This window comes from Microcaecilia unicolor, chromosome 5 (genome assembly GCF_901765095.1).
Source record: "Microcaecilia unicolor chromosome 5, aMicUni1.1, whole genome shotgun sequence".
NCBI classification, from domain to species: domain Eukaryota; kingdom Metazoa; phylum Chordata; class Amphibia; order Gymnophiona; family Siphonopidae; genus Microcaecilia; species Microcaecilia unicolor.
The window spans coordinates 186,048,000-186,064,465 of NC_044035.1; the positions used below are offsets into that span (position 1 = coordinate 186,048,000).

Sequence of the window (16,466 nt, forward strand, 5' to 3'; positions counted from 1 at the left end):
TCTGCTGGTTTAGGGCTTGGGAGCTCTTAGGTCAGTTTAGGATTTAGGAGTACTTCTGTTTCCAGTCCTGGTCCCTGTGTCATCCAGTATCCGGTAAGTCCTGCCGACCACTCGAACCCAAGGGCTCAACCCTTGAGGGGGCAGTGGCTAAGTGCAGGTGAAGCTGTACGGACCAGTCCAGTGTGTTCCGGTCCGGTGTGTGTGCCAGTCCAGTGTTCCAGTCCTGTGTCCTCCAGTCCAGGGGATTCCAGTCTAGTGTTCCAGTCCTGTGTCCTCCAGTCCGGGAGATTCCAGTCCGTGTGTTCCGGTTCGCTGGGCGGTGCCTGCAGTCCTGCTGGTGCCGGTGTGCTTGCCCAGCGTTGGTTGGTGGGTTTTGCCTGCTGCTGACGCTCCTCGTCCGTGTGTTCCGGTTCGCTGGGCGGTGCCTGCAGTCCTGCTGGTGCCGGTGTGCTTGCCCAGCGTTGGTTGGTGGGTTTTGCCTGTTGCTGACGCTCCTCGTCAGCAGCCCAAGGGCTCACGTTTGCTCCAGAGCCCGGCCCCGTGGGTTCTGAACCTGAGAACCTGACAAGTCATCTGCATGGACTGTAGAGCTCCTGCCTCTGAGGTGTTCTTCACCAGCCAATCGTCGAGATAAGGGAACACATGCACTCCCAGTCTGCGTAGAGATGCTTCAACTACTGCCAGGCATTTTGTAAAGTATCCTAACCGGACTATTTGAAGAACCGAACGATCGGAGGTTATGAGAGGCCACCTTTGGTGAAAAAGTTTAAACTCCCTCCGACTGGCAGATCGTCTGGCACGAACACTTTTATGGCGGCTATGCTCAACTGGAGCCAGTCACATGCCCGTCCCTTGCTTTTGCTGGGGAACCACAGGGGCCTGCTTTGGCGCACGCTGTTGACGTTAACGAGCGCGCTGGGGCTGAGCCTGAGAACGTTGTCGAGAAGGAGGATTGTACCTACGCCTATTATATGCATAGAGAGCATTCCTCCTTCCCCGGAAAAATCGTCTACCAGTTGAAGTAGAAGAAGGCGCCCGGCGGGAGAGATTGTCCATAGCGGTTTCCCACTGCGTGATCTGATCGACCACCTGCTCGACTTTCTCACCAAAAATGTTATCCCCCCAGCATGGGACATCCGCAATCCGCTGCAGGACTCGACTGTCCAGGTCAGAGGCACGCAGCTATGAGAGTCTGCACATCACTATTCCCTGGGCAGCGGTTCTGGATGCAACACCAAAAGAATCATAAGCACCCCTGGACAGGAATTTACGACACGCCTTCAGCTGCCTGACCACCTCCTGAAAAGGCTTGGCCTGCTCCAGAGGGAGCTTATCGACCAAGTCCGCCAGTTGCTTCACCGTGTTCCTCAAGTGAATGCTTGTGTAGAGCTGTTAGGATTGAATCTTGGCCATGAGCATAGAGGACTGGTAGGCCTTTCTCCCAAAAGGTTCCCGCCCCGGGGGCGCCAAGGCAAAGTCTCTAGAACTCCTGGCTCTCTTGAGAGCGGAATCCACAACCATAGAGTCATGAGGTAACTGCGACTTCATCAACTCAGGTTCTCCATGAATCTGATATTGGGACTCAGCTTTTTTGCAGATGGTGGGATTACTTAACGGTTTCATCCAGTTCCTTAGAAGTGTCTCCTTAAGGACATTATGCAAAGGAACAGTGGATGTCTCCTTAGGTGGCGAAGGATAGTCAAGGACCTTGAGCATCTCAGTCCTGGGCTCATCCTCTGATACCACAGGGAAGGGAATAGCCACAGCCATTTCCCGGATAAATGAAGAGACAGAAAGACTCTCCGGAGGAGAAAGCGTTCTTTCTGGCAAAGGAATGGGATCAGAAAGAAGACCACAAGACTCCTCGGAAGAGAAATACCTGGGATCTTCGCCTTCATCCCACGAGGCATCCTCCTTGGTATCAGACAAGAGTTCTCTAACTAGAGTCCGAAACCAGACCCGTCTCGATGCCGAGGAACCATGTCCTCGATGGCGTTTCCGAAAAGTCGACTCCCATGCCAGCAGCGATGAAGCTCCCTCCAGCAATGTTGACGGGGAGTCGACCTGGGTGGCAGCCGACGCCGATGCCGCAGGCAATACCGGCGTCGGGGACCTCACCACAGGCCTCGAGCCAGCTGCCGCTTCTGTCGACGGTACCAGGGGCGAAAGTACCCCCGGTACCAGAGCAGACTGACACAGCAACCCCTCCAGAAGGCCCGGATGCGCTCGTCTACAGTCGCTGTCGAGCAAGGCTGTGGGGTTGGTGCAGGAACCGGCGTCAGAACCCGTGGAGATTGAGGAGGCGGTACCGGGCTGTCAGGAGACCGATAAACCAACACCTCTTGGATGGAGAGTGAGCGCTCCTCCCGGCATCAACGCTTCATGGATGCCGAATCCTTCGACGCCCCAGAGCTCCCGGTACCGTGCTTAGGAGACTGATGATGGTGCTTCTTAGCCTTCGCTCGATGCACATCATCGATACTCCTCGGTACCGACGAGGAGGATGTGGAATCCACACGCCTCCTTGGTCCGAGAGTGGTCGGTTCCAGTGGGCCTGTCCAGCAGGAGCCTTCGATACAGGTGGAGACCCACTCGACGTCTCACTGCTCCCAGCGTGTGATGGTCCTCGGACAGCCATTACCCGTGCTCCCAAGGTTGATGCCATCCCCTGTGCCGACATCGACGCCGCCGACCTCGGTACCGCTGTCGACGTCGATGCCAAGGAACCGGACGAAGCTCTGAAATGTCGGTCCCGAAGAGCTTGTCTCGACGTCTGTGTCCGCTTTTTCAAGCTAAGACAAAACTTACATGCGTCTGGGCGATGGTCGGGCCCAAGGCACTGAAGACACCACGCGTGGGGGTTGGTACCTGAGATCGTCCGGTTGCACCGAGTACACTTCTTGAAGCCACTGGGAGTCCTCGATGACATGGACAGAAAAATAGCAGCAGCGGCGAAGTCAAAATTCTCGATTGTGCCAATAAAAAAGGCACAAAAATGAGAAGTGCGTACGCACGGCTTAAGAGGGTCGCGGCGAAAACGAAAGGAAACTTAAAGGGACCAAACTAATAAATAAAGGAGTTTTTTAAAAACTGTATAGACAGGTCAAAGGAAAAAACTAAAAAGGAAGAGAAAAAATAGAGAAAAGACGCGAAAAACCGAAGGCTCTTTTACTGGGCTGTAGAGGGAGACCGACAAGCAGCCACCCTCTACCGGAAAACGAAAGAACTGATCGGGGCTCTCGCATGACAGGCGGGAATATGGCAGTGTGTCCCGCATGCTCGAAGGCTCTAGCAAACGTTTTGGTTGCTATGGAAGATTTCCGTTCCTGGGCCACCGTGGACGCCGACCCAGTCATGAGAACAAGCAGCCTGCTTGTCCTCGAAGAAATATCGATACATCTATCGAGAAACTGAATAAGTCAAATTACTACAGAATGCTACATAGAAACTTCATGGTGAAAGAATACCTCGGGCTCACACACACAGAACACAAATGCCAAATACAGAATAAGTGACCACAAACTCTATAAATATAAATTAAACTGAAACCCCCAGAAACCAGTCCTTGCACGCAGTACAACACTAGAGAATCAAAAAAGAAAGGTATTTCCTCCTATGCAAAATATAAAGATAGCACATGCCAGGGATGGTGTTTTTGGCGAGGGGGGGGGGGGGGAGTGCAAATAGGGCAATTGTGGCCAGAGGGAGCCCCAAGCCTGCTAGAAGCTGAAGAAGGCGCAGCCTGGTAATGGGCTTTGGGATCCTCTCCCAGAATTCTTCCCTGGGCCCCAGCCATGTCCGACATATGCAAAATCTGACACAGTCTAATCACAAAATAGAAATAAAAATAAATTTTTTGTACCTTCTTGTTGTCTGGTCATTTTATATTTCATATCATAATGGTTCCAGTCTCTGGTTTCTGCTTCCCTGTGTCTTTTCTATCCATTTGATATTTCTTCTGTCTCTAAGTCCACCATCCATCTCCCATCTCTGTGTCCATATATTTCCTTATGCAGCATCTCCCCTGTGTTCATATCCCTGCATCCATCATCATTGCTTTGTACACCCATGTACCCCATGCCAAGCATCTCCCTTCTGTGTTCCTATTCTCCCCCTTGTCTGGTATCTCCCCCTCTGTGTTAACTGTATTTTTATTTCTCTAGATTGTAAGCTCCTTTGAGCAGGGACCGTCATTCTTTGTTTACTGTACAGCGCTGCGTAACCCTAGTAGCGCTCTATAAATGTTAAATAGTAGTAGTAGTATTCCCCTATCTCCATCCTCCCCCCACCCCGTGTCCATTATTGTATCTCTATTCCCATATCATCTCCTTCCCCACCCCCATGTCAGGCACTGCCCCTCTGTGCCCGTATGCCATTCCAATACAGCATGTCACCTATGTCCCCCTGTCCCCATGCTCACAATGTCCATCATCTCCCTTCTGTTTCTCTATAGTATGTTCCCTTTCTCCCTCCCCCACACCAGTGTCCCTCTCCTCTCTGACCCCACCCCAACCAGCTCCTCTCCTTCTCTCTTCCCTCCCCCTTATGCATCTGGTTCATTCTCCACTGTAGGTTCAGCATTTGACCCCCTCTTCCTTAATCTCCTTGATTCAACATCGTTCTCCCTTCCCTCTAACCTCTCTCCCTCCCACAGGTCCAGTACTTTTCCCCTTCCCTCCAGCCCTCCCCTGCATATCCAGCACCTCTCTCCCTTCGTTCCAGCCACCTTGCATGCCCAGCACCTCTCCCTCTTCCCACCTGCCCCCCCCCCCCCCACATATCCAGCACCTCTATCCCTTCCCTCTCCTCACCCAGAACACCTCTCTCCCTTCACTCCAGCTCCCCTGCATGCCCAGCAACTCTCTCCCTTCCCTCGCAGTTCCACATCTCTACCCCTTCCCTCCAACCTCCCACCCGCATGCATGTCCAGTGCCTTTTCCCTTCCCTCCAACCCCCATGTCCAGCACCTCGCTCTCCTCCCACAGTTCCAGCACTGCCATCTCCAAGTCTTCCTTACCCTCCCCCATCCTTGCCTCGGCACTTTTACTTTGCGCTATCATCTCCACCCAGCAGGAACTCCACACAGTGCTGTGTCGGAGCCTTCCCTCTGCCGCATCCCGCCCAACCTGCATAAACAGGAAGTTGCATCAGTGGGTGAGACGCGGTATAGGGAAGGCTCCGACGCAAGTGTGGAGCTTCTGTCCGGCGGCAGGATAGCACTAAAGCGCAAGTGCTGCCGTGGTGGGGTGGGGGAGGGTAAAAAGATGTGGAAGTGCCGGAACTGCAGGAGGGGGTGAGAGGCGCTGGACATGCAACAGTGGAGGGAAGGGAAGAGGTGCTACGCTAGACATGTGGAGGGAATGTTTTGGTTGGTGTGTAGCGCTTCTGGGTGGGCCTGAACCAAAACTGGGTGGGCCTGGGCACACACAGGTCCACCCGAAGCTACGTCCCTGGACTATAATAATTTCAATTACCCCAATATTGACTGGATAAATGTTACATCACAGAGTGCCAGGGAGATAAAATTTCTAGATGTAATAAACGACTGCTGCTTGAAGCAACTGGTCCAGGAACTGACAAGAGGAGGAGCCATTTTGGATCTGGTCCTTGGTGGCGTGCATGGCTTAGTGCGAGAGGTGGCGGTGTTGGGTCCCCTGGGAAACAGTGATCATAACATGATCATGTTTGAGCTGCTATCTAGAATGAAGTCACAAAGAAAATCTACTATAGCTGCATTTCATTTTTGAAAGGGCGACTATAATAAAATGAGAAAATGGTTAAAAAGAAGCTAAAAAGATCCGCTGCATATGTTGGAAACTAAATCTTCAAAAATACCATCTTGGAAGCGCAGACCAGATGCATTCCATGAATTTACAAACGGTGGAAAGAAGAGAAAACAGCCAGCATGGTTAAAAGGTGAAGTGAAAGGCAAGATGGCGTCTGAATAGGACGTGTGTGAAACAGCTCCTCACTCAACTCCCTCTTGCTGTTTTTTTTTCCTTAAAAAATACATTTCCATGCCCAAGAGACGGGGCAAACAGAGGGCTTACCCTGCTCCCTCTGCAAGACAGGAATTGGGACCGATGGACCGTTTCACTGTTCCCAGAGTAGAATTGACTGGGCAACAACCCTTGCTGCAGGAGGGATCGATGAGAGGAGAACCGACCTACCTGCCTGAGGGAGAGACCACTCTGAGCCCAGAGGAACGGAGTCCTACTTCGATGCCGGCAATGCTGGCAGACCAGAGCCCTGGATTGACTAGACCCAATGAGGAGATGTCTGATCTGGGAGCAGGGGCAGACTCTGCTAGCAGAACGCCGAGTGCAGCAGTGCTGGTGTTACTGCTGAGAATACCGAAGTAGCAGGAGTTGAATCACAAGAGAGCAAGACTGGCTCTAAGAAAGGAGCTCAGGAAGAGGTAACATTGAAATTATTTCCTAAAAAAACGGAGAAAATAACCCTAGAAAAAATTTGGGATGCTTTGGAATGTTTAGAAGATTCTTTAACCCAGAAACTATCTCCAATAGTTAAAGTTACTCAATCAAATCAAGCTAAAATAGCAGACTTGGAAAAACAGTTGGAACAATCTAAAACTTTTGAACAAACAATTATACTTGAAACAAATCAAATTAAAGAGAGTCAAATAACTTTAATAAAAGAAAATGTATACTTACAGAGGAAAATAGAAACTTTAGAAAATTTACAAAGGATGAAAACATTGAGATTTATAAATTTTCCTAAAGTTCCAGCAGTGGCTCCTTTAATAACATTCAAAAGATATCTTTCTGAAGTATTAAAAATTACTGAACAATTGTTTCCACCTGTAGCAAGGATTTATTATTTGGCTCCCTATGTTAAGAAACCAAGTGAGCACATAATACCATCTATGGAAACCCCATTTGAGGAGCTAAATTTGAATTTATCACAAACAATTGAAGATGAACTATGTGGAGTACAACCTGCTACATTAATTATAGACTTTGTTCTACAGCCGGATCGGGACTGGATCTTGAAAACTTTCTTTAAACATAGACATGAAGTCTTTCTGAATTGCAAAGTCAAAGTATTTCCTGATATTGCTAGACAAACTCAGAAAAGACGTCAGTCTTTTTTGAAACTTCGTGATCGCGTATTGTCAAATTTCAATCAATTAAATATGTTTTCTTTGAGAGTGATCAGTTAGCAAAATTCCTGGACTCCAGACAAGAACCAGCCGTAAACTCTCTTGTGCTTCCTCCATTAGTATCTACTCCGTGATAAGTGGGAACATGTTCTACTCATTTTTTCCTATGTTAACCAATTTTTGAATTGTGCCTTGCCTACAATTGTGGACTTTAGCAGTAATTATCATTTAATGATTTTCTTTATAAAATATTTTCTTGTATGGTATGGTAATACTCCTTTTCTGTACAAGTGTATCTTGTAAAATTCATTAAAATTACAAATATTTAAAAAAAAAAAAAAAAAAAAGGTGAAGTGAAAGAGGCTATTTCAGCCAAAGGAATGTCCTTCAAAGAATGGAAAAAAGACTCAAATGAAGAAAATAACAAGCAACATAAGCACTGGCAAGTCAGATGCAAAGCATTGATAAATAAGGCTAAAAAAGAATATGAAGAGAAACTTGCCAAAGAGGCAAAAATTCACATTAACAATTTATTCAGGTACATCAGAAGCAGAAAGCCTGCGAGCGAATCCGTGGAACCATTAGAGCACGAATGAGCAAAATGGGCACTCAGGGAGGACAAGGCCATCTGAAGGTTGCGACTCCTCAGCCACCACCACAGACTAAACTTGACCTGTGGTGTCCTATGAAGCCGGAAGGTAAAGTCACACACCAGGGGAGACCACTGCCTCAGCAAAAACTGCTGAAGCAGTCTCATGTGTGCCCTGGCCCACATCCAGTGCTGCCACCATGAGACCCCAAAACCTGTACAAAATCTCAGGCCTGAGGGGCTGGGACCAGTAACAACCTGGACACCTGAGAGCACAGTTTTACTTGATGCCCCTTTGGCAGGTAAACCATCTCCTCCCAGGTGTTGAAAAGCACTCAGAGGTACTCCAAGGACTATGAGGGGATCATGTGACCCTTGACCAGATTGATGACCCAACACAAGGAACATAGCAGACCATGTGTGCTGTAATGCGGACATTCTCCTCCCGAGAGGAGGCCTGAATCAGCCAGTCGTCCAAATAAGGATGAACCTAGATGTCCTCCTTCCAGAGGAAGGCTGCTACCGCCATCACGACACCAAATGACAAAGACTCAAAACTGAGAATGCTTGCAGAGCACTGTGAGATGCAGGAGCGCACGATGAGGAACCAAAACGGAATGCGTAGATATGCCTCATTGAGGTCCAAGGAAGTCAGAAACTCCACCTGCTGAACTGCCACAATTACAGACCGCAATGTCTCCATGCGAAAATGCTGCACATTGAGCGCCTGGTTGACCCTCTTGAGGTCCAGCACCGGGCGCCAAACTCCATCCTTTTTTGGGTTTACAAAATAAATGAAGTAGTGTCCCCGGCATGCCTCCCCTGGGGGAACGACCTGTACCGTCCCCAGGCACAACAGCTCCTGGACTGTAGCTCGGACCGATCGCCTCCTAAATGGACTTTTGCAAGGAGATTCTATGAAGAAGTCTGGGAGCGTCTGCTTCAATTCCAAGTGATAGCTGTCCCGTACTATGTCCAGAACCCACCGATCTGACATTATCTTGGCCAGAAAGAGCGACAAACGCCTTCCAATGGCACACCTGGAGGAATGGACAGAGACCCCTGGGGGATACAGCTCGCTGAGGACCATCTGTCCCCACGAAAGGGCTGCTGGCACTGCTGACAACGCTGCCTCGAAGCATTATCCACCTTACCGAGCCTATATCTTCTAGCCTCCCAAAACATGCACAAGATTGAAACATCCGAGAAGACGCCTTAGCTTGGTTCTCCTGGAGTCTCTGGCCCTTGGAATCTCCCAAATCCTTAGCAATTCTGCCAGATCCTACCAAAACAGGAGACCTCCCCGAAAGGGGAGTCTCACCAGATGAGACTTCGATGCAGTGTCCACAACCCAATGCTGCAGCTAGAGCCAACTATGCTCAGACACCACAAAGGACATTCCCTTCACTGAGGCGTGAAGCACATCATACAGCAAGTTCGCCAGGTGGGCCAAGCCCACCTCCAGATCTGGTAAAGACTGAACCAGATCATCATCAGCCACTGCTCTGTGGACTCAGGTCAAACAGGCCCGAGCCACAAACAGCCGCCTGCAAGGACAGAGCTGACCCCTCAAAGGTGGACTTGAGCGAAGTCTCCAGTCGCCGGTCCTGCACATCCTTGCCTCGCCCCAGCGATGGGTCCTCCGCCATTAAATCTGTGAAAGACGCCTGTTCCAGCTGCAAGCCCGCTGTTGTAAGGGAGGAAAGGGCAGTGTCCCAATGACAAGGGTCGCATCCCCCCAGTGCTGATTTCTGGGCTCTGCAATGAGAGCTGTGCTTTACTGACTCGGCCGGCACAGACTTGGTAGGCAAAAGAAAACCCCACAGCTGGCGCCTTTACTCACAGTGCTGCAGGCAGGAGGAATCCAGGCAGATACTAGGGTGCTGCACTCAGGGTCCATAGACCCGAGGACTCTCTAGGGGTACCAATGCTCCAAATAAGTGATCCTTAAGGCGGGAGGGAGCAAAACTGCAACCCTTCTATCACAGCTGCGGATCACCAGATAAAAAGACCTGGATTGTATTTTTTTTTTTTAGGTTGGTGTTCTACCTTTATTAAAGTACAGCAAAGAGGCTTGGAGCCAAAGGAAGGAGAGATAGGGGGAGATGGAAAGGAACCCAGCACCACCAGGTTTATCCCAGGCCTACCTCAACTTGACCTCCAGCACCAAATTCAGAGACCACACCTGCAAGACAGAAAGAATATTAAAGAGGTAGCTACTACACAGGGTACCATATGGCAGAGCTCTAGTTCTCTCTCTATCGCCACCTTCTGGTAAACCGACATAACCCACGTCTTTGGATTGATCTGTGAGACGCTACGGAATTTTATAATATACCACTGCAATCCACAAAACAAAAAGGAGCAAGTTCCCACATACCATTTTCCTTTTGAGCTACACACAGGAAAAGAGATTTTAAATGTTCCCAGGTTTCAACCTAAGTTACAAAACACCCTTTGTAGTTAAAAATAAAAACTCAATGTTGAGCACCTGATTCTCATAACATGATGTCTGTTTTGCTGGCAAGTTACTAGGTGAAAAAAATCTCAGCACCAATACAACGCTTGCTAGGGTGTTCCTATAACTAGCCCCTCCAAATGATACACTGATTACAATTCAGGACAAAGTAATACTTTAACCAATGAAAGGTAATTCTGTTATAGTTCCTCTGTGTACATCTGTATGCTGCACGAGCAAACATGTTTCTAAATATAACTAAGATAAAATAACAATGAATGACAAAGTGGATACAGCAGCTGATAGCCTCCTTGCTTTGTTTTGGGTGTACCGATATGGCAGCTGCTGTGAAAACTGGCTTTGGCTTTGTGACATCATGTCATCTCCTGTTTTCTCCAAACTCCTTGGGATTTGCCTACCCAAGCTGAGGGTAACTCCCTCAGCACCTGATGCGGACAACCCATCTACTGCTGGAGAACAGGAGGCATAGAGTCAGTCGTGTCTATCCATAGGACTCACTAATTTAGGTGGTGATGCAGATGGAATCTTACTTAATTTTTCATTTACCCATTGACAAAACCAAAAGACAAAGGGAAAATTAGGTTCTTACCTTTGTAATTTTCTTTCCTTTAGTCACAGCAGATGAATCCATTACGAATGGGTTGTGTCCACCTACCAGCAGGGGGAGATAGAGAAACACTGAAAACCATAGTGCCTCTAGGACGGCTAGCTCCATCTGCCTCTCAGTATTTTGAAGCTTCAAAGCACTGTTAAACCGCAAAGTAGCATAACATTAACTTTCCTCACAGCGAACGAACGCCACAGAACAGGAGCAATAACACAAAGGAGGGACGAACTCAACCTCCTGTAGAAGAACAGAAATCCTGAAGACTGTTTCCCAACTTCTCCCAATGAGGGAACATGTCTGCAGGAAAAACTGAACACAAAACAGAGTCAATCAGGGAGGGATCATGGATTCATCTGCTGTGACTAAAGGAAAGAAAATTACCAAGGTAAGAACCTAATTTTCCCTTCCTTGTCATCAGCAGCATATGAATCCATTACAAATGGGATGTATCAAAGCAATCCCTAGATAGGGCGGGAACAAGCCACACCACGCGCCAGCACTTGTGCTCCAAAAAGCGCGTCCCTCCTGGCAGCCACATCCAGCCTGTAATGTCGGGCAAAAGAAAGCTTAGAAGCCCAAGTTGCTGCACTATATATCTCTTGAAGAGAGAGTGCTCCAGTTTCAGCCCAAGAGGAGGAAATCGCTCTTGTGGAATGAGCCTTAAAGGCGTCAGGCGGAGGCCGGCCAGACAGCAGATATGCAGAAAAAATGGCTTCCTTAAGCCAACGGGCTATAGTGGCTTTAGACGCTGGAGACCCTCTGCGAGGACCTGACCACAATACAAAAAGGTGATCAGAGGTCCTGAAAGCATTTGACATCTGCAGATACTGCAACGGAGCCCGGCGCACATCCAGGAGGTGCAACTGCCCAAAGGATTCTGGAAACTCCTCCCTAGTAAAGGAGGGCAAATAGGCTGGTTTAGGTGAAACGCTGAAACCACCTTAGGCATGAAGGAAGGCACAGTAGGTACCGTTACTCCGGACTCTGAGAACTGCAGAAAAGGGTCTCGACAGGACAGCGCCTGGAGCTCAGATACCTGTCTCTCCGATGCAATGACCACCAAAAAGACCGTCTTTAGAGTCACATCCTTCTCCGAAGCTCGCTTCAGCGGCTCGAAGGGTGAACACTGAAGAGCCTTTAATACTAGCCCCAGGTTCCAGGCCGGGCAAGGGGCCCGCACAGGAGGCCAGAGCCGAAGCACCCCTCTCAGAAACTGTGCAATGTCTGGATGTGAAGCCAGGGAGAGGCCAGCGACCTTCCCCCGAAAGCATGACAATGCTGCCACTTGAACACGCAGGGAATTATAGGCCAAGCCTTTTTGTAAACCATCCTGCAGAAAGTCAAGTATCGGCGAGACAGAAGCCCGCATGAGTGTGATCGCTTTAGAAGCACACCAAGCCTCAAACTGGCGCCAGATCCGAAAATAGGCAACCGAAGTGGAACGCTTGCGGGCCTGCAAGAGAGTGGAGATAACCTTGTTATTATAGCCCTTGTCTCTCAATTGCGCCCTCTCAATAGCCATGCCGTAAGACCAAAACGGCATGGATCCTCAATGGTCACTGGGCCCTGCGTCAACAGGTTCGGAACCAGAGGCAAAGGAAGGGGAGCCTCCACCAGCATCCACTAGAGGTCCGCATACCACAGCCGCCTGGGCCAATCCAGGGCAATGAGGACCACCACTCCTTGATGTAGCCGAATTTGCAGGAGGAGCCGCCCTATTAAGGGCCAAGGAGGGAACACATACAGGAGGCCCGGAGGCCAGGGTTGAGCCAAGGCATCCAACCCCGCCGAGCAAGGATCTCTCCGTCTGCTGAAAAAGGACGGGACTTTGGCATTTGTGCTTGACGCCATAAGATCCATTACGGGCTTTCCCCATTTGGCACAGATCTGAAGGAACACTTCGTCTGCCAGTTCCCACTCCGCTGGGTCAATTTGATGCCTGCTTAGAAAATCAGCTTGCACGTTGCTCTGACCTGCTATGTGAATTGCTGACAGAAGCTGCAGCTCGGCCCAGTGGCAAATTAGAGCGGCCTCCACGGCCAGTACTTTGCACTGAGTGCCACCTTGTCAATTTATGTAGGCCACTGCTGTTGTGTTGTCCAACAGAACTCTGATAGCCAGTCCCTCCAGGGTTTTGTGAAAGGCCAGAAGCGCCTGAAATATCGCTCTCAGTTCTAAGCGATTGATGGACCACTCCGTTTCCTCGGGTGTCCATAGACCCTGGGTATAGCTTCCCTGGCAATGTGCTCCCCAGCCCTTCAGGCTGGCATCCGTTACCACCAGGCACTAATCGGGAAGTGCTAGCGGCATTCCTGGCCGCAGCATGCTGTCTGAGAGCCACCACTCCATACTGAGTCAGGCCGCAGGGAGCCACGCGAGTCTGCGTTGATAATCCTGGGACATCGGAGACCATCGTTGAAGCAGGGCAATCTGCAGAGGTCTCATATGCGCTCTCGCCCATGGCACCACTTCTAAGGTGGCCGTCATCGACCCCAACAGCTGGACAATGTCCCAAGCTCGCAGACGAGGCATCCTCAGGAGCAGAAGGACCTGATTCTGAAGCTTGCACCGCCTTTGGTCGGGTAGATCAACAAACCCCGAGGCCATGTAGAACCGGACCCCCAAATATTCTAGAGATTGAGAGGGGGTCAGTTGACTTTTGGGTATACTGACGACCCAGCCCAGAGATTGCAGTACTGAGACCACTCTGGCTGTGACATGATGACTCTCTTTTGCCGAGTCCGCTCTGATGAGCCAGTCGTCTAGGTACGGGTGAACCCGGATACCCTCTCGCCTGAGAAAGGCAGCTACTACCACCATTACCTTTGAAAAGGTTCGGGGAGCTGTGGCAAGGCCAAAAGGCAAGCCCGAAACTGGAAATGACTTCCCAACACCGCAAATCGGAGGAACCGTTGGTGCGGGGGCCAAATAGGTATGTGCAAGTAAGCTTCTTTTAGGTCCAGAGACGTGAGGAACACTCCTGGCTGTACCGCTGCAATGACGGAGTGCAGGGTTTCCATGTGAAAATGCTGCACTCTCAGAGACTTGTTAACTTCCTTCAAGTCGAGAATGGGCTGAAAAGACCCGCCTTTTCGCGGCACCACAAAGTAAATGGAGTAACAACCGCAGCCGTGTTCGGCGGGAGGCACAGGGATCACCGCCCCAAGGTGCAACAAGACTTGTAGGGTCTCCTCTACCGCTGCCCGTTTGACGGCAGTACTGCATTGGGACTCCAAAAACACGTCTCTCACCGGGCATTGAATTCCAATAGGTAACTTTCTCTGATCAGGTCCAGGACCCACTGATCCAAGGTAATCTTGGTCCACTCCTCTAGAAAGAGGGAAAGGCGTCCTCCTACAGCTGTAAAGGAGGAGTGGACCGGCGCACCATCATTGAGAGGGTCGCCCTTGAACTCCAGGCCTAGCACCGGCCGCTGCGGATCGCTTGTCTGAGCGAAAGGAGTTCCTCTGCTGAAAACGGGAACGTTGAGTAAAACCAGCAGAGCGCCCCGGGCGATACCTTCTAGCTTCACGAAAGCGAGGTCTAGAGGAGGAGGGAACCACCTGACCCTTAGAAGAAGGCCGCGGCCTATCCTCTGGTAACCGTTGGGATCTAGCATTCCCCAGGTCTTTTAACAATCCTCTCCAACTCCTCTCCAAATAACAGAAGTCCCCAAAAGGGCAACTTCACCAGCCTTTGCTTAGAGACCATGTCAGCCACCCAATGCCGTAACCAATAAAGGCAGGCTCGAGCAGCATAAGAACTGCAAACAGACGCCCTTAAGGCTAGGCCCGAAATCTCAAAGGACCGTTTTAGAGCTGATTCCAGGCGTCGGTCCTGAATGTCCTTCAGGGCGACCCCTCTCTCTATTGGGAGGGTTTTCTTTTTTGTCACAGCCTTGACTAAGGCATCCACTTTAGGCATCACAAAACGGGCCAAGTGCTCCTCACTCAGAGGGTAAAGATGCCCCATCGCCCTGGCCACTTTCAAGGGCCCCTCTGGGTCAGCCCATTGAGCAGAAATAAGCTCTTGCATGGAGTCATGCAAAGGAAAGGCTCAAGCAGGCTTCTTAGTACTCGTCATCCTCGGATTACCAGAGGAGGCCTCGCCTTGAACAGGATCATCAATAGAGAGGGCCTGTAAGGCATCAGAGATAAGCGCTGGCAGCTCATCGCGGTGGAAAATCCGAACCGCAGTGGGATCATCCAGATCCTGTGGCAAACCGGCACCTTCCTCTGGCTCCTCAGACCACGAAGGCCTGCCAGATTCCTCAGAGTCCCCACAGCCCGACCACGGGGGGGGGGGGGGGGGGGGGGGGGGGGGGGGGGAAGGGAGGTGTGCCACTCTCCGACGGGCAATTTACCCGTCTATGTTTAGCGTGCATCCAACACTCAGGGGCATCCACTTCTGACATCTGCCCCGGGCCATCATCAGTCGGAGGGAGACCAGGTAGCAACGCAGTGTCAGACACCTGCAGCCGAGCTCTTTTCAGCATGAAGGCTTTATGTAAAATAAGCACAAAATCAGGGGAGAAAAACTCAGCCTGACCTCCCGTCTCCGAATTAGGAGCTACAGGGAACGGAGCTCCGCTGGTAGCCTCGGCCCGAGGCGCCCCTCTGCTCACAGACTCCTCCGCAACCGCGGGGGTCGAGCCATGCAGCGCTTCCAAGATGGCGCCCGCTGCCAGCTCCATTGAGCAGGAAGACTCATGCTCGTACTGGCTCTACCATCTATACAGCACATTTTACAGAGGCCCGCTGCTGATCTGCACTTGCCACAACAGGAACACAGCTTAACTCCCTCAGCAGCCATCGCCAAAAAACGGCAGAATAAAATACAAAATCACCACGCCGTCCGTGGGCCCTCCTCGGAGGAGCTGAGTACTGCTCTTACCTCAAAGGACCGAGTCCACCGAGCTCCGGTCACGCTACACGTCAATAAAAGCCTCAGAATAGCAGCGCATAAAAAGCATGTTTGTTTTTTTTAACGCTGTGAGGAAAGTTGGAGGCAAACAGCTACAGAGGTACTCCAGAGGCAGTAGAGGGTGGGAAAGGGAAAGGAAGGGACAGGGCGAACCTATATGCCTACATCCACAATGTGCCTTTAAAGTGGGTACCACCACCCACAACACCCCAGCTCAACTGGCCAAGCACAGGAGCCTCCCCAGGCAGAAATTTTCAAGGAGCTGAACAAGCTGCATCCCACCCTGCTGGGAGACAGAGAAATACAGAGAGGCAGATGGAGCTAGCCGTCTTAGAGGCACTATGGTTTTCAGTGTTCTCTATCTCCCCCTGCTGGTAGGTGGACACAACCCATTCATAATGGATTCATCTGATGCTGATGACAAGGAAAGGAAAATTAGAGTACTCAACTGGGAAAATACCAAAATGTAGAGGGAATTATTTTACAGTCTCCTAAGGTGCTCCAAAGGGGTCTGGCAGGCGCCTGTGCCCATGCACCACAGACATGGTGAAATTTTATCTTCAGTGGGAGAATCCAACAGATGACATTACAGTGGCTTACCTAATGCCAACCCAACTCAGCTCCTTCTCCCAACTATACAAAATTTTAGATGTGCAGTATAAGAAGATATTATGTCTTTACCTAGTAATTTTCTTTCCCTTAGTTGGCTACACTGTTCTTTACTTGTTTATTTGATTTTTATAGC

At 50.3% G+C, this 16,466-nt stretch overlaps 1 protein-coding gene across 1 annotated transcript in view; it reads right to left on the reverse strand.

Moving 5' to 3' along the window:
- The window catches only part of PSKH1 (protein serine kinase H1), a 93,213-nt gene that overhangs the window by 58,895 nt on the left and 17,852 nt on the right, over positions 1-16,466 (reverse strand). Inside the window, 1 exon segment of the mRNA XM_030203661.1 lies at positions 9,860-9,897. The gene's annotated coding sequence lies outside the window, so the exon portion shown is untranslated.